Source organism: Maylandia zebra, linkage group LG3, assembly GCF_041146795.1.
Source record: "Maylandia zebra isolate NMK-2024a linkage group LG3, Mzebra_GT3a, whole genome shotgun sequence".
Taxonomy (NCBI): domain Eukaryota; kingdom Metazoa; phylum Chordata; class Actinopteri; order Cichliformes; family Cichlidae; genus Maylandia; species Maylandia zebra.
This window is the reverse complement of record NC_135169.1, coordinates 13,108,212-13,123,287: the sequence shown is the minus strand read 5'-3', so window position 1 is coordinate 13,123,287 and position 15,076 is coordinate 13,108,212.

Genomic DNA, 15,076 nt, shown 5'->3' with positions numbered 1-15,076 from the left:
AAAATGACTTTGGGCCTAGCCCGAACCTTTTTTTTATTCTATTGAGATTAAAAATTTCCTTTTCAAGGGAGACCTGGGCAAGATAGGCAGCAGCAGTATCACACAGCAACAAACTTTTTAAAAAGAAGTTCTTTGGAATTGCGCCACCAGCCGCTGTATTGTTCAAAGGCCTCATTGAACACACACATCCAGAAAAAAAAAATCGCAACTCATTGAATTCACGACTGATTTCTTTGCAGAGGTGAAATGAAATTCATTGGAATTCTGGTGTCCATGTCTGGAGTTTACTAATGATTATTAATGATTAATATGATCATAGTTATGGAGGAATAAATAACCCCTGAGGATATTTCTACATACGTCAACATGATGATTCAAGATATTTAGAATCTGAGCTTTCATACTAAAATATTTATTTTTATGTTAATTGTAAAAAGTAGAATATGTGCTTTCAAAACACCAACGAGTCGTGCCTTCCTCCTAGCCAACACAAAAGTACATTTTCAGGAGTTTTGGGCTAAAGTCCTAAAAATTTATGTGTATCTGTATAATATAATTATATGTGAGTCTTGAATTTTGTGTGTGATACAGTATTTCAAAGGAAAAAGCCATGACCTCCGCTACTTGTATCACATATTCCACACATGTATTATTTTCCTGGTAAAAACATTCGTTTTATTTGGGAATTTAATTGCTCATAAAATTGAGTCAATTCATTTAAAGGGTGCATTTAGCTGCTTTGGCGTTCATTATTTCTAATACACCACTGGTAAAATAAACATAGTACGAATACTACTTTTACTTTTGTTTTTCTTTTTTCACTTTGAGCTGTAAAATCTAAATGCAAAATGCAAAACAATTGAGGCATCCCTCCATCGTTCAAACCAGTGAAGTGTCCTGTAAGAATCTGGTTTGAAGCTGAGCTGTAGGCAGCTTGTGTAGGCCTTTTTTTTTATCTCCAGAAGACTTCTTGCTTGATGAAAAAACATCTATGTGGAGACACTTATAATAATTCAATACACTTTAACACAATGATAGTTGATTTTATTGGGTTCAGTTGTCTCGAACTAGCAGTAGGATTATAAGAAGGATTACTTATTTCGTAATCTATTAAAACAAACTGTTCCCCAATGGTAAACTAACTCCTATTCAGAGTCCCAGTCAGGGTTTGCTTGCTCAAAATGAGGCTATAAGTGGCGCCTGCACACCTACAGTAAACACATCAAGTCTGTGTTGGGTGAAAAAAGAACTCAAACTAAGTAATGGCAGGGTTTGTTTTTTTTAATAATGTTGTGGATGGATATCAGCTGAAGATGTGGAAATGTATCAAATGACTTTTGCTTGGGTTTTTAATCCCTGTAGTGGCGGCACTCCGTCTCTATTTCACTCTTCTGTACCGCCGTTAGGAGTCAGTCCGGCAACATGCATTGAAACGCGAGCTAGTCCAAGCATCCTTCTTCTAAACAATATGTTTATTGACACTTTTAGTTTACATGGCAAGACTCGGTCAAAAAACTGTGTTGCTTCCAGCTTATCCAACTCCTCAACTACGTAACTACAGTGCGCCGGAAGCCCAAAATACTAAAAAGCGCATTAGAATGTTGCACTTCTATATTCTATACATTTAACAAATAGTATTTTAAAATCAACTAGAATTATATTCTTAACATCAAACATATATATTTCTCCTCTAATCATTTTACCAGTACAAATAAAATTAACCTTTAATTGGCTCTTACAATCCCCTTGTTGAAACTTCATAGCTTTTGTGTTTGTAAAAATGGGGACATGCCTGCAGCATGCTGGACTTTGAGTATATCACCCAAAACAGTGAAATTTGCCATATTTTTACAAATTGTTTTAAGATAAACTGATGTAATGGTGTCAAATGTAAACTCACTATTTCCATTCAGCAGGGGGTTTGGGTACTCATGGCTTTCTCACTCTAGGTTTTCACACTGTGGTTGGCTGGGTTAGAAGTCAATATTGCCTTTCTCTTTTTTCTCTCATTCAGACCGGATAAATGTGACTGCTGTGTTTGGCAAAAACACAACTCTGCCATGTCAAGCTTTAAATGGTAATAAAACCATAATAGGTCTAGAGTGGAGTAGACCTGACCTGGGGAAAAAATATGTCCTTCTGTACCGGGACAATCAACCTGATCCTACCAAACAGCATCAGTCTTTTAAGAACCGGGTGGATCTGCCGGACAATCAGATGACAGATGGAAATGTGTCTTTGATTCTGAAGAATGTTACGACTGCTGATGCTGGTATATATGAGGTTCGCATAAGCAGAAAACGCAGGAAGAGAGCATATCTGGACAGTGATCCCATCTGCACCTTCAGCCTGAGTGTTGTTGATCCTCCAGGTGAGTGAGTAGAGTTGAGTGTGTGTGTGATCAGAGGTGAAGCTGCTTCCTGCTTGTTGATGTTTGTTTCTAAAGATGTTGTTGATGAGACTTTGTAGAAAGCAGCTGGTCTGAGTGATGTGATCAGAGTGCAGTAGATAATGTCTGACAGCAGTTTGAAGAGGAAATGGATTCTGTTCTGTTCTTCACTCATCACCTACCTGACAGCTGACACCTCACACCTGTTTCTCACCTGCAGGGCCACCAAGACAAGCGAAAGATGAAGGAAAGACTGAACTGATAGGTGGTCTGACAGCTTTTGCTGTGGTGGTTGTTGTTGTTGTTGTTGTTGTTGTTGTTGCATTTGCTGTGCAAAAACAATGTGCCCAGTGTAAATATAGGGCATTACCCTCTAAACACTAGTGTAAACAATAGTAAGACAATAAGTGTAACTACAGTATACTATACTGTAAACACAGATGTGTCTACAATATACTATAGTGTAAGCCCGTAGTATTCTAAGCTTACATTACATTACACTGTGACCTTACAGTACACCAGACTGTAAACACAGGTGGATCTGCACTATACCATTGGCATGGGTGTATCTTCACTACACTCTTAGCACATGTGTACATACACTACATGTGTTCACATTTATGCATACCCTACATGTGTTCACATTTGTACATACACTACATGTGTTCACTTTTGTGCATACCGTACATGTGTTCACATTTGTACATACACTACATGTGTTCACTTTTGTGCATACACTACATGTGTTCACATTTATGCATACCCTACATGTGTTCACATTTGTACATACACTACATGTGTTCACTTTTGTGCATACCGTACATGTGTTCACTTTTGTGCATACCGTACATGTGTTCACATTTGTGCATACCCTACATGTGTTCACTTTTGTGCATACACTACATGTGTTCACATTTATGCATACCCTACATGTGTTCACTTTTGTGCATACCCTACATGTGTTCACTTTTGTGCATACACTACATGTGTTCACTTTTGTGCATACCCTACATGTGTTCACATTTTGCATACCCTACATGTGTTCACTTTTGTGCATACACTACATGTGTTGACATTTATGCATACCCTACATGTGTTCACTTTTGTGCATACACTACATGTGTTCACATTTATGCATACACTACATGTGTTCACTTTTGTGCATACCCTACATGTGTTCACATTTTGCATACCCTACATGTGTTCACTTTTGTGCATACACTACATGTGTTCACATTTATGCATACCCTACATGTGTTCACTTTTGTGCATACACTACATGTGTTCACATTTGTGCATACATTACATGTGTTCACTTTTGTGCATACACTACATGTGTTCACATTTGTGCATACATTACATGTGTTCACTTTTGTGCATACATTACATGTGTTTACTTTTGTGCATACACTACATGTGTTCACATTTATGCATACCCTACATGTGTTCACGTTTGTGCATACACTACATGTGTTCACATTTATGCATACGCTACATGTGTTCACTTTTGTGCATACGTTACATGTGTTCACATTTATGCATACCTTACATGTGTTCACTTTTGTGCATACGTTACATGTGTTCACATTTATGCATACCTTACATGTGTTCACTTTTGTGCATACGTTACATGTGTTCACATTTATGCATACCTTACATGTGTTCACTTTTGTACATACATTACATGTGTTCACATTTGTGCATACCCTACATGTGTTCACATTTGTGCATACGCTACATGTGTTCACTTCTGTGCATACCCTACATGTGTTCACATTTGTGCATACATTACATGTGTTCACTTTTGTGCAAACAATACATGTTTTCACATTTGTGCATACACTACATGTGTTCACTTTTGTGCATACAATACATGTTTTCACATTTGTGCATACACTACATGTGTTCACTTTTGTGCATACCCTACATGTGTTCACTTTTGTGCATACACTACATGTGTTCACTTTTGTGCATACACTACATGTGTTCACTTTTGTGCATACATTACATGTGTTCACTTTTGTGCATACATTACATGTGTTTACTTTTGTGCATACACTACATGTGTTCACATTTGTGCATACATTACATGTGTTCACTTTTGTGCATACACTACATGTGTTCACTTTTGTGTATTTATGAACCTCCTGGAAGAAGAAAAGGAGCTGAAAATAGACTATTAACTTTACTGAAGCACAATAACTGAAACTCACCAAAAGGAGCTTCCTTCTACAAACAGTTGCTGTAAACATAAGCGCTGTGACTGTGATGTGTTTATGAAGTACTATGAGTGGTTTAAAGCTCCATTACAAAGTGACTATGTAACAAGTACAAGTTTATACTTATATTCGGTCTTTCCATATACAGTTTGGTCCACTGAGATTTTAGTCAGCCTTTAAAGGCAATCATGTCTTCTCATCAGATCTCTTCTCTCTCTGTGGTTTTATTTTCTGCTGTGTTTTCAGGGTTCTGAATGTGTGCAGAGATAAACTCAGCATAAACAAATCAAACAGGTTCACTTGTTGTTTGTGACACAGAATTTTAAAGGCTGGTACTCTGAGGTCTGAAGTAAATCTTTCACATTCACATGTGTTTCTAACATGTGTTCAGGGCTGTGTTAGTGTCTTTTAGAGCAGCAGGGACTTTGTACAGAAATGTTTGACTGATGTGTGGAGACGTCAAAGAATAGCATCTATACATTTGTCAGTGCTGACGCACAAACCCAGTGAGTCATAGGCTCCTATTGTGCATTCAAAAACAAAGTGGACAGGCAGGTTTTCAGTGTAACATACTAAAAATAAGTCATTATGTTACACAGAAGATATATCTTCAGTGCTGTCATGTGACATTTTGGACATTTTGCAGTTTATGGTGTAGTGCAGATAAATCTGTACACCTTTGCAACTTTTTTTTTAATTAATAGAACCTATAACTTTAGAATAGTTTGAGACCTTTGTTAAATTTGTTGCAGGATAAACTTTTTCTTATTTTGGTGCTTCCATTGTTTGTTGGTCTATTTAATGTTTATTGAATGATTTTTATTAATAAAAACTGACTAAACATTTAGGAAACATTTAAAAATGTTGTGGGAACATTGCTTGTTAATTAGGAAGACAGGAGATTGAAATCGTTTCTACAGGCTGAAGAACAACTGGATTCAGCATCTGCACATTCCTTAAGAGAAGCTCACTCTCAGGCTATCAGAGGAAACACTTAAATATTTTGTATGTCAAAATGTTGATTACAATTTAATTAATTCTGTGCAATAAAAACAAGTTGAAAAAAAATCACAGTCATTATTTACTGAAGTGATCTATACTCTGAAACACAAACATTTTTCTTGGTTTGTTTTATAAAAATTACAATGACACACGCACAACTTAAATATGTAGTGGTATACAGGCATATTCATTCATTCTTTTTGTTTCACACATTGTACAGCAGTAATTCATGTCCTATACACAAACCTTCCTTTCATTTAAAGCAACACTGTTTCATGAAAAGGAGCAGGAAGAAGAATAAACACTCATACCTATACAGTTCTTTCTGATCCATACACAACTGATCTATATCTCATCTCTGTGCATAATGGTGACACTGCTGGAGTAGCATCCCAGTTCCATATCCGACTTGCAGCTTCACACTACTACTCTTCCAGTCTACTGTATCATACCTTGCCATTTTCCCCCTTGACATTTGGAAATGGTGTCTTTCATTGAATAAGTTTGGCTAGTTGTTAGCAAACACATCATAACAGACCTTCGTCCCCAGTAATTGTCCAAATCATGAAGATGCCTGATCATTACGACCTTGGCTTCTTCTGGTGTTCAATTGAGCTTTATCGTCACTTTGCAATTTCTCGTCCATGTTGCTTGGATTTTCTTTTCTTTTTTGTGAGATGTTTATTCACATATACTCCACTTCCCTTCGGTTGTCTAGACTGCCTCAGTAGCTCAATTTTGTGTTTTTGATTCACAAATTTTACTACTATTGCTGGAGGTGCCCTGGCTTTCTTTATGGGAAGGGTATAACACGCTGCGACGTTGTTGCTATGCAGGGGAAGTTTTTTGCTCGCAAAAAGCCTCCACTACCTGACGCTCTAGTGTTTGTTGCCCCTCCACCAGGGGCTCATCCCCGCCAGACTTCACACCATTCTCAGTGTCAGTAGCTCCAGTGTTTGGTTTCCAAACTGGTAATAATCACGTCCTCCAGTCCTGCATGCAGTTCTAAATCGTCCCTCTCCTTTCTAAGACCTCGATTGTTTTATCTTTTTCCTTAATCAAGCTTTTTAATTCTTTGATTTGGTCCATTAAAGTCGTTAACATTGCTTGTTGCTTTACTACTCTCTCGACGTCTGTTAACAACGAGTTGAGCGACAGCTTAATCTCCTTCAAATCTCCTTCAAATCCTCACCTTTGCCATATTCTCCTCTTTGTTGGTTTGTCTTTTGTTTCAAGAAAAATCTATTTGACTTAGAGTTAATCACAAAACCTTTTCTGAAATGCCAATCTGGCTGTAACTGCACTCGCCATATTTGGCAGCATTCAGCATTCTATTTGTATACACTTCTAAGACTATTATAACTGAGTTATTACCACATTGCACAAAATATCTTTATGTGAAAGAAAAATAGTTAAATCAACCTCTTTTTAATTTATTTTTAGGTACATGATGACGACTGTGATACCTACATGTTTGGCTGACGAGTTATTTACAATGAAGCAGTTAAAATTACAAAATTTAATTTGACATAAAACAACATGGTTGCCCCGAAGCGCTTTTAGTTAAGGCATAGAGATTAAAAATAAAAGTACATGAATCCTTTGAAGAGGGAGTAAAACCTGTGAACAGATCTAAGATTTAAATGCAACACACAATAACAAATTAATGAATAAAAGATGCATACAGATTATATAACATTTGAATGTAAATGACAAGTGATTTTAGAGCCTGAATAATTTATTTCTTGTTTTATTTGTGCTGAAACAGACTAGGAAGTCTGTATTTTGTTGTATTATCTTCAAACAAACTAAATGTTGAAGATAGGAAGCATGTCTGATATTTGTGTAGCAGAGGAGCAACAGTGGGTTCACAAAATGCTTCTTTTTTGCTCTCCTCACTGACCTGTAAAACATCCACATAAAGACATACAAAGTTTAAGGATGTCATGAAGAGCAAACCTCCAAAACCTGAAATCCTTTAGACAAAAAGCCTTCACATCTCGAATTGCTCTTTGATATTCAAAATATATATGGTACCTTCTCCAGTGTCTTCCATTTGTGTTACTGATTCACAGACAGCATTAGGCAACATTACCTAAATTAAAAAAAAAAAAAGGAATAACCCTGTCATAATCTTGGATCACATGTTAGCTAGTAGAATTGGGGATCTTGTGAAAATTGTTAGAGTAGTCAATAGCGATACATAGAAACACGTACACACTACAGACAATAAGTGTCATAAAGTGAGATGTTGCAGACTTAGCTTTAGAAATCTATGGGTCAAATCATCACAGTTTAAACCTGTGAATGTAAGTGTTTCTGCCTATGAATTTCAGGGTTTGTCTTTTATTTTCAGTTTTTGAGTTCACTTTAAGGAAATACAGATTTCTCAGCCCACACTTTAGACGCGCCCCTGCTTGAATGGATGCAGCAAGTCAGAGGCAGGTACCAACCTGGAATTTTGTTTTAACCAAATTTAACAAACTCAGTGAAGCACAGTCAAAGGCAGCCTATCTAAAAAATAAAGAGATGCTTTATCACAACTGCAGCTTGAAGCAGGGCACATGTGCTGTCTGATATGAGCTGAAAACAGCCAATCAAACTGCACACAAAAGTACCAACAAATATAATAAAGTCATCACTGTGTATGAGCAGGATTTGAGGAGAGAAGACATGCAGCTTACCTTTTAGTTTCTTTGAAATCACGACTGAAAACCAGCTTAAAATGCACTGAAAGTTTGTCACTAACAAGGACACCAGATCCCAGAGAGACAAAGGAGTGAATGCAAAAAAAGAAAAGAGAAACCACCTGATTATATGGCAGAGAAGCACCGCAGGTGAGCTACCTGCCAACAGCGCTACTTCTTCTTTATTGTTATCTCTTTGTATTTATAAAAGTGTTGTATTCAAGTCACACACATTCACATTTTAGTTCTCTGTTTCCTTGTCTTTTTAGGAACTTTTGTGATTTTTCACGGTGTCCTGTTGATCAAAGTCAAAGTCAAAGTCAACTTTATTGTCAATTCTGCCACATGTACAGGACATACAGAGAATAGAAACTATGTTACTCTCAATCCCTAGATAAAATAGCAAATAAACATTTAAATATAAGAGTGATTAAAAATGCAAGTAAAATAATTAAAAATTAAAAATTTAAATAAATACAATACAATTTTACATATAACAAGAAAGCTATACAATATACAATATAATGGGTAAATGGCATTGGGTGTAAACCAGGCAGAGTAGTGCAAATAGGCAAATAGTGCAAATGGAGATTTAGTAATGTACGGTAAGAGATAGTGTAACAACAAATTGATTGATACCATACTAGAATTTCTCTTTTTTCATCTGACTTCTCAAAACTGGAAGTTACTGGCAGTCGTCGGTATTTATTCTGGTATACTTGTAATTACAGTGCACTTGTTGTATTCTGGCAGCTAGGTATAAACTCGCTGCCACCTCCTTGATTCCATATCAGGAATTAATACCAAATACGCCGGGCATATTGAAGCAAAACAAATCTATCTTGGTCCCAGTATTCATATGGCTTCTTTTCAAGTTCTTTATTAAAGTTTATTCTTTCTGTTTCATGACAAAGAACAAGCAGAGTCCATGTGGGTTTCATATTTTCTTTTTGTATAGCTGTCTGATAAACTCAGATTGTTATTGATAACATCTTTGCTGTCTGAAATAGTTTACCTCCATTTTTCAGAGCAGAGCTGACTTTTAAGGTTATTGCATTATCCTTGGCATTGTTTTAAGACAAAGGCTCCAATTAGTAGATCTATGACTCACTGGATAGCATACCTTGTGTTTTTATGGAGAGAGTGCAAATATAGAATTTGAAAACAGTAATACAGACATGCATGAAAATCTAATTTACAGACCTCTGGCAAAGTGTTATGTATCTGCTTTATGTCTGTAGTGTTTTGGTTGCTTCTACTGAAACTAACTTTTTAATATTCAAATTGATTAAAAACAAAATAGTTTTTTATAGACTTGCTTGACAAATATATTACGACCCGGCTCAAAAGCCACCACATAAAAAAGGAGATGAATACCAGAATGTTAGTGAGAAGAGGTTTTATCTTAAAAAGGCATAGCAGGTTGGCTAAAATGGCTCCCTCCAAGGCAAAGACTAGTGAGCTTCCCTGAAAGCCTGCCTCAGGTCACCTTTTATCCACACCTGATTAGGTCAATTAGCAACAGCTGAACCCACTGAAGAGATTAGGGGCTGCAGAGGGAAGTAACAAAATATTACAAAGAAATAATCAACTGCGTCTTTGAATGACACAAATTACCCAAATCAATTTTATACATTTTTATTCTTCACGTTTCAGCACAGTTGTTTGCTTCAAAGTAAAACAGCTTTGGTGTTGTGCAGGTGTGCAAGTCTACTTTGAGCAGACTTGCACACCTTGCACACATTTAAAAAAAGCATCTAACTCTTCATAGTCGCAAACAATAACTAGTTTCTTTTTTTTTCGACTAAATCTTGTGTTCATCAACTGAATCCTGTATTTCATTAGATTTTAAATATGTATTGCTACAGTATCCCCATTGAATCCAGTTGTTAAACATTACAGGAAAAGATTTTCAGCTGAATCACCTTCCACACATTCAGTGTCACATTTTAATCAGAATATTTTTAGAACAGGACTTTTGACTAATTAGGTGATTGAGGGCAATATGTTGCACTGGATGAGCTGAAAAGTTTTTTTTAATACAAATTAAATAAACAATTATATTATTTCCATCAGCCCCAAAGGCAGAACTAGATACTTTCTATTCATCAGCTGTAACATGTGTCATAGCGAGGCTGCTTCCTAACATTTGTTTTATATTTTCATCTTGTCTCACTCCACCTATATCATACGGGTAAAGATAGTAATTAATAATTGAGTGATCAAATGCATAAATAGCCTATATAGAGTGAATATGTGTTTGGGGGATTAATTCAGGTTCAGAGTGGTAGATTTGGTCAGACAGACAACAGATAGGCATAATCAAACTTAACAGGGAGATAAATAGTTATAGAGAACAGCGTCACAAAAAACCCCCAAAATTTTCAGAAAACATGACCTCTGACCTCGAGGTCACTGTCATTCAAACGTATCTGACATTTTTAGGAGACTTTCAGGTGATGCACCTATGCTATCAGTTTGAAAATCCTACATCACCACATTCTCAAGTTATCGTGTTCACAGTGTTGGGTGTCCACACCGCCCGCCTGCGTGGCTGAGTGTTAATGGCGACCTTTCTTATACACACAAATTTAGCAGGCTAACACCCTGTGTAAGGTTTATGTCACAGATGCCTTAAAATCATTTTATTTTTACAACAAAGCAAACTAATCCTTGATGCCAAATTACAGTTGTTAACTTGCATTCACGAACAGAAAAAGTAATTTTAGTGGCTGGATGTCCAAATTTGGGAACAAAAATATCATTAACTGGGCTCCTGTTTCCGGCTGGACAATAATAACGGTAAGACCTCAAAGTCAAGCGCGGGAATCAGAACAAAGGAAGAGGAAGCAGAAGAGAAATTGCAATGACCAATAAGAGAAGGAAATATGTGTGCAAGTTCTGAAATGATTGGGGAAAAGAATTTGATTTCGTCCAGGACATCTCGAAGGGAAATGCTGCCTCCAAATATTGAACCATGACTACCATCTGTTGCACAGGTACTGGACAGCTATATAATTTAAATTATTTTGTCTGATAAATAAACACTGTCAAATTCAAGTTTTTTTTGTGTGTATATGTATATAACGACCCATATAACGAACAGCCCTTTTGAATGTCTCCCTAATTCCGAGGTCTCAAGGTTGGCAAGTATGGTTTACAGCTCCATTACAAATGGTAACCAGTTTGAGTCTATATTTAAACACAGAAGAATGCTGTGATATGTTAAAACATGTTGTACATTTGAACTCGCTCCAGCAATGGTGTTAAATTCAGCTTTTTTCATGACCTGGGTAAGTGTCTGGTGTTTTTCCGCCTAGCACCTGTGCTTTCCTGTGCCCGCCCCTGTGGGTGGAGCCAAAGGCCCTCGTTTGTTTTCCCCAGCTGCAATCCATTGGAGGCAATCACTGAGGTGATACTTACGCCAGCTCAGTCCTCTACTTACTGCCAATTCATCTGCTATATCATGGTGGTAACCTGCCCTCCTTGTCTCTTGTTGGGCATGTTTTTGCCAAAACAAAACAATATGCTAAGCAGTTACAGAATTACACTGTGGTAAGAGAAAGATACCACAAAAGTGTGTGTGTGTCCTCCACTACATTATTTAATTGTTTTTACATTTTCTAACATTCCGTTTAATTATAAAAGTAATATTATAACACAGCTTAACAAATAAATAAACACATCTGTACTGACTGACTGTTTGTGGATCAGACTGAAAGGATATGGACACATGTGTAAATCAAGTAGCTCAAAGCATTTTCTAAGCATTTTTTAATACAGTCAAGACCAATAATCCAGGCATTACAGATCCTTATTCTTATTCATTCACTGTGTTACAAAAATCCATCCTCTTCCGCTTATCCTTTTCAGGGTCGTGGGGGGCACTGGAGCCTATCCCAGCTGCCTTAGGGCGAGATGCGGGGTACATCCTGGACAGATTGCCAGTCTGTCACATGGCTAACACATAGACAGGAGACAGCCAATCGCACTCACATTAACTCTCGCATTCACACCTATTGGCAATTTATTGTTTCCAATTAACCTATCCCCACTAACTGCATGTCTTTGGACTGTGGGAGGAAGAGTACCCGGGGAGACCATGCAAACTCCTCATAGAAAGACCTGGGCCTGATGGTGGAATTGAACTCAAGACCTTCTTGCTACAAGGCAACAGTGCTACAATAAATGTAAATGAGAATCTAAAAAAAATAAAGCTTATACACGTTTCCTTTGAATTCCCATATGGAAAAGATATATATATATATATATATATATATATATAAATATAAATATAAAAATCTTATAAAGTTTGTATCTGTCTTGTGTGAAACTTGTATGAAAAGCATACAAGAGTGAAAACAGATATAAGATCCCTACAAAAATTATATAATGAAACTTGTATGTTTTGGATACTTACTAAAACAATATATGAAAGTAATGAGAAAGTGGCCACTTTCATGAGCAGTGTTGGTCAAGTTACTTGAAAAAAGTAATCAGTAACTAATTACTGATGGACGCTAATGTTTTTGTCACTTTTTATGGAATCAAACTCAAAGTAAGGTCAGTACTTCCACGCTTTAAACGCTGCACGCTCATACCCTCTCCCACAATCGATATGTGATCCATTGTTGATCTGCACACAGCTGTTGTCACTAATGGCTCACTCGCTTACGTCACTGTCGTGAGACATTCTCGCAAAAAAAATCACGGTTTTAGTAACGCAGTAACTAACGCAGCGTTCCTACGGGAAAGTAACGGTAATCTAACTTTTCCATATGGGTTAGATTCTTGTCATGTAGAATTTTGTCCACACAGCAGCTTTTAATCAGCCCACAAAAAAGTTTATCACTTTTATTCAAAACACCAAACATATTGTGTGTCTATATCATTGTGGAAAAATTCAGCTCGAGTTCAGACATGACTGTATCTAAAGGAGCCATTAGAAAGCTGAATTCATAGGTAACATGTATACATTCCACCTTTTGTTTGAACAGAAGTCATGTGACACAGCAGCTTTTCATTCTACTTGAAATATTTGTTTACGTGTTAGTTGCAAGCCTGTCTGCTTTACTCTGCAGCTGCTTCCAGACAAGTGGAACAATAGTTTTAATCACAAGGTAACAGGTAAAGAGAAGCATTTGCAAGAAGTCTCTCTCAGCATGCCTTTGTTTTGCAGGGGGGAAAACAACAACATAGCTTTCTCAGGAACAAGCAGGGCAACATCAGCAGGTGAGCCAGGCTTCATTAACTGTTGTAGTTCAACAACCCAGACTGAAGACAAACCACCACCTTAAGTATGTAGAGTTATAGATCATTGGAACAAATGATCTGTGTGTGTGTGAAGCCAAAGGGAGCGAACAAAGACAAGTCCTGTCCATGAAATATGGTATACTTTGTCCAAACAGGAGGACAAGAATTGGATGCAAATCTCATACATGAAACCATCAAAACCAATTTTTGGTACGTTGTTTCAATTAGTGCATAAACATACATATGCAGGAACGATCTAGAAAGAGTGGTCCATGCTTTTATTACTTCACGGCTAGACTACTGCAATTCCCTTTAAAGGCTGAAACTCTGAGAAACTTTATTTGTCTTTATTTATAAATCAGTCTGATCGAATGTACTTGGATGAGTGTCTAAAGCTCAGGCTGACTTTTGAGAGAGGAAACATTCACATCTGTTTCTTACATGTATTCAGGGCTCCATCACTGTTTTCTAGAGCAGCAGGAGCCGAGTGAAATACAGAGTCAGCTTTGATATTTTCTTGATTCCAGTCATAACCAATCATAGAGCAAATGTATTAAATAACTTTTTGTACAGAAGCTACAACAACACAAACTGAATCAGTGTTTGATTGCTGGTTTTTATTTGAACTGGTCTGTAGGTGGCAGCATTGTTTATTCTCTATCCTCCACTTTTCCTTTAACCCACTCAAACCCACTTCTTAAAACGACTTATCTAACAGTCACACTCTACAGGGAGAAAATCACCTGTTTTCTCTAAAACAGGTGATTTCTGTTTCCAAGAATTATTTCACTTTGGATCTTGATCTGTGCTCAGCCCAGCTTCTTGCAAACTAGAATCAAAGGACTTTGTAACAATCAAAGTTTGTGATTAGCAGACTTGGAGGAAGAGAGATAACTGCTGTCTGTACCTGTGCTGCTCTGCTGGACTTTGCTGATTTTTACCTGTTTGTTCAGTAAGTGAAATGCACATAATAACAGCACCGCAATAATGATGCTTTTCACGCTGATTTTGCATGCATGTGTTTAAGGTTAAGGAGAAATCAGGCAGGTACAGCTCATTCAATAAACACACGCCAATATACTTTTTGTGGAGCCTGATTAGCAGATTTGCATTCTGGGTTGAGTTCATATTCAACATATCGACATGTTCGACCTCTTTTATTTCTTCACATATTCTGACACTGTACCAGCTTCAGAAAGAGGGCAAAGTGCAAAATACTAAATTCCCTGATTTGTGCTTCAATATGTGGACGCAATTCTTGGTGCCTTTAGGTTCACTTCATAAATTTAGCAGTCTATACTCCAAACACAAAAGTTTGTTTTATAAACACATATGACATATGCAGTGCTATATTTATATACTTCTAAGACTATTGTAATCAAGTTGTTACCACTTTGCTCACAATATCTTTGTCTTTGTTTTCTATTATTAAATACATTATAACAACTGTGATACCTACATGGTTACCATGTGCTTTGAAGAGAGAGTAAATCCTATGAACAGGATTGAGATTTAAATGCAACACA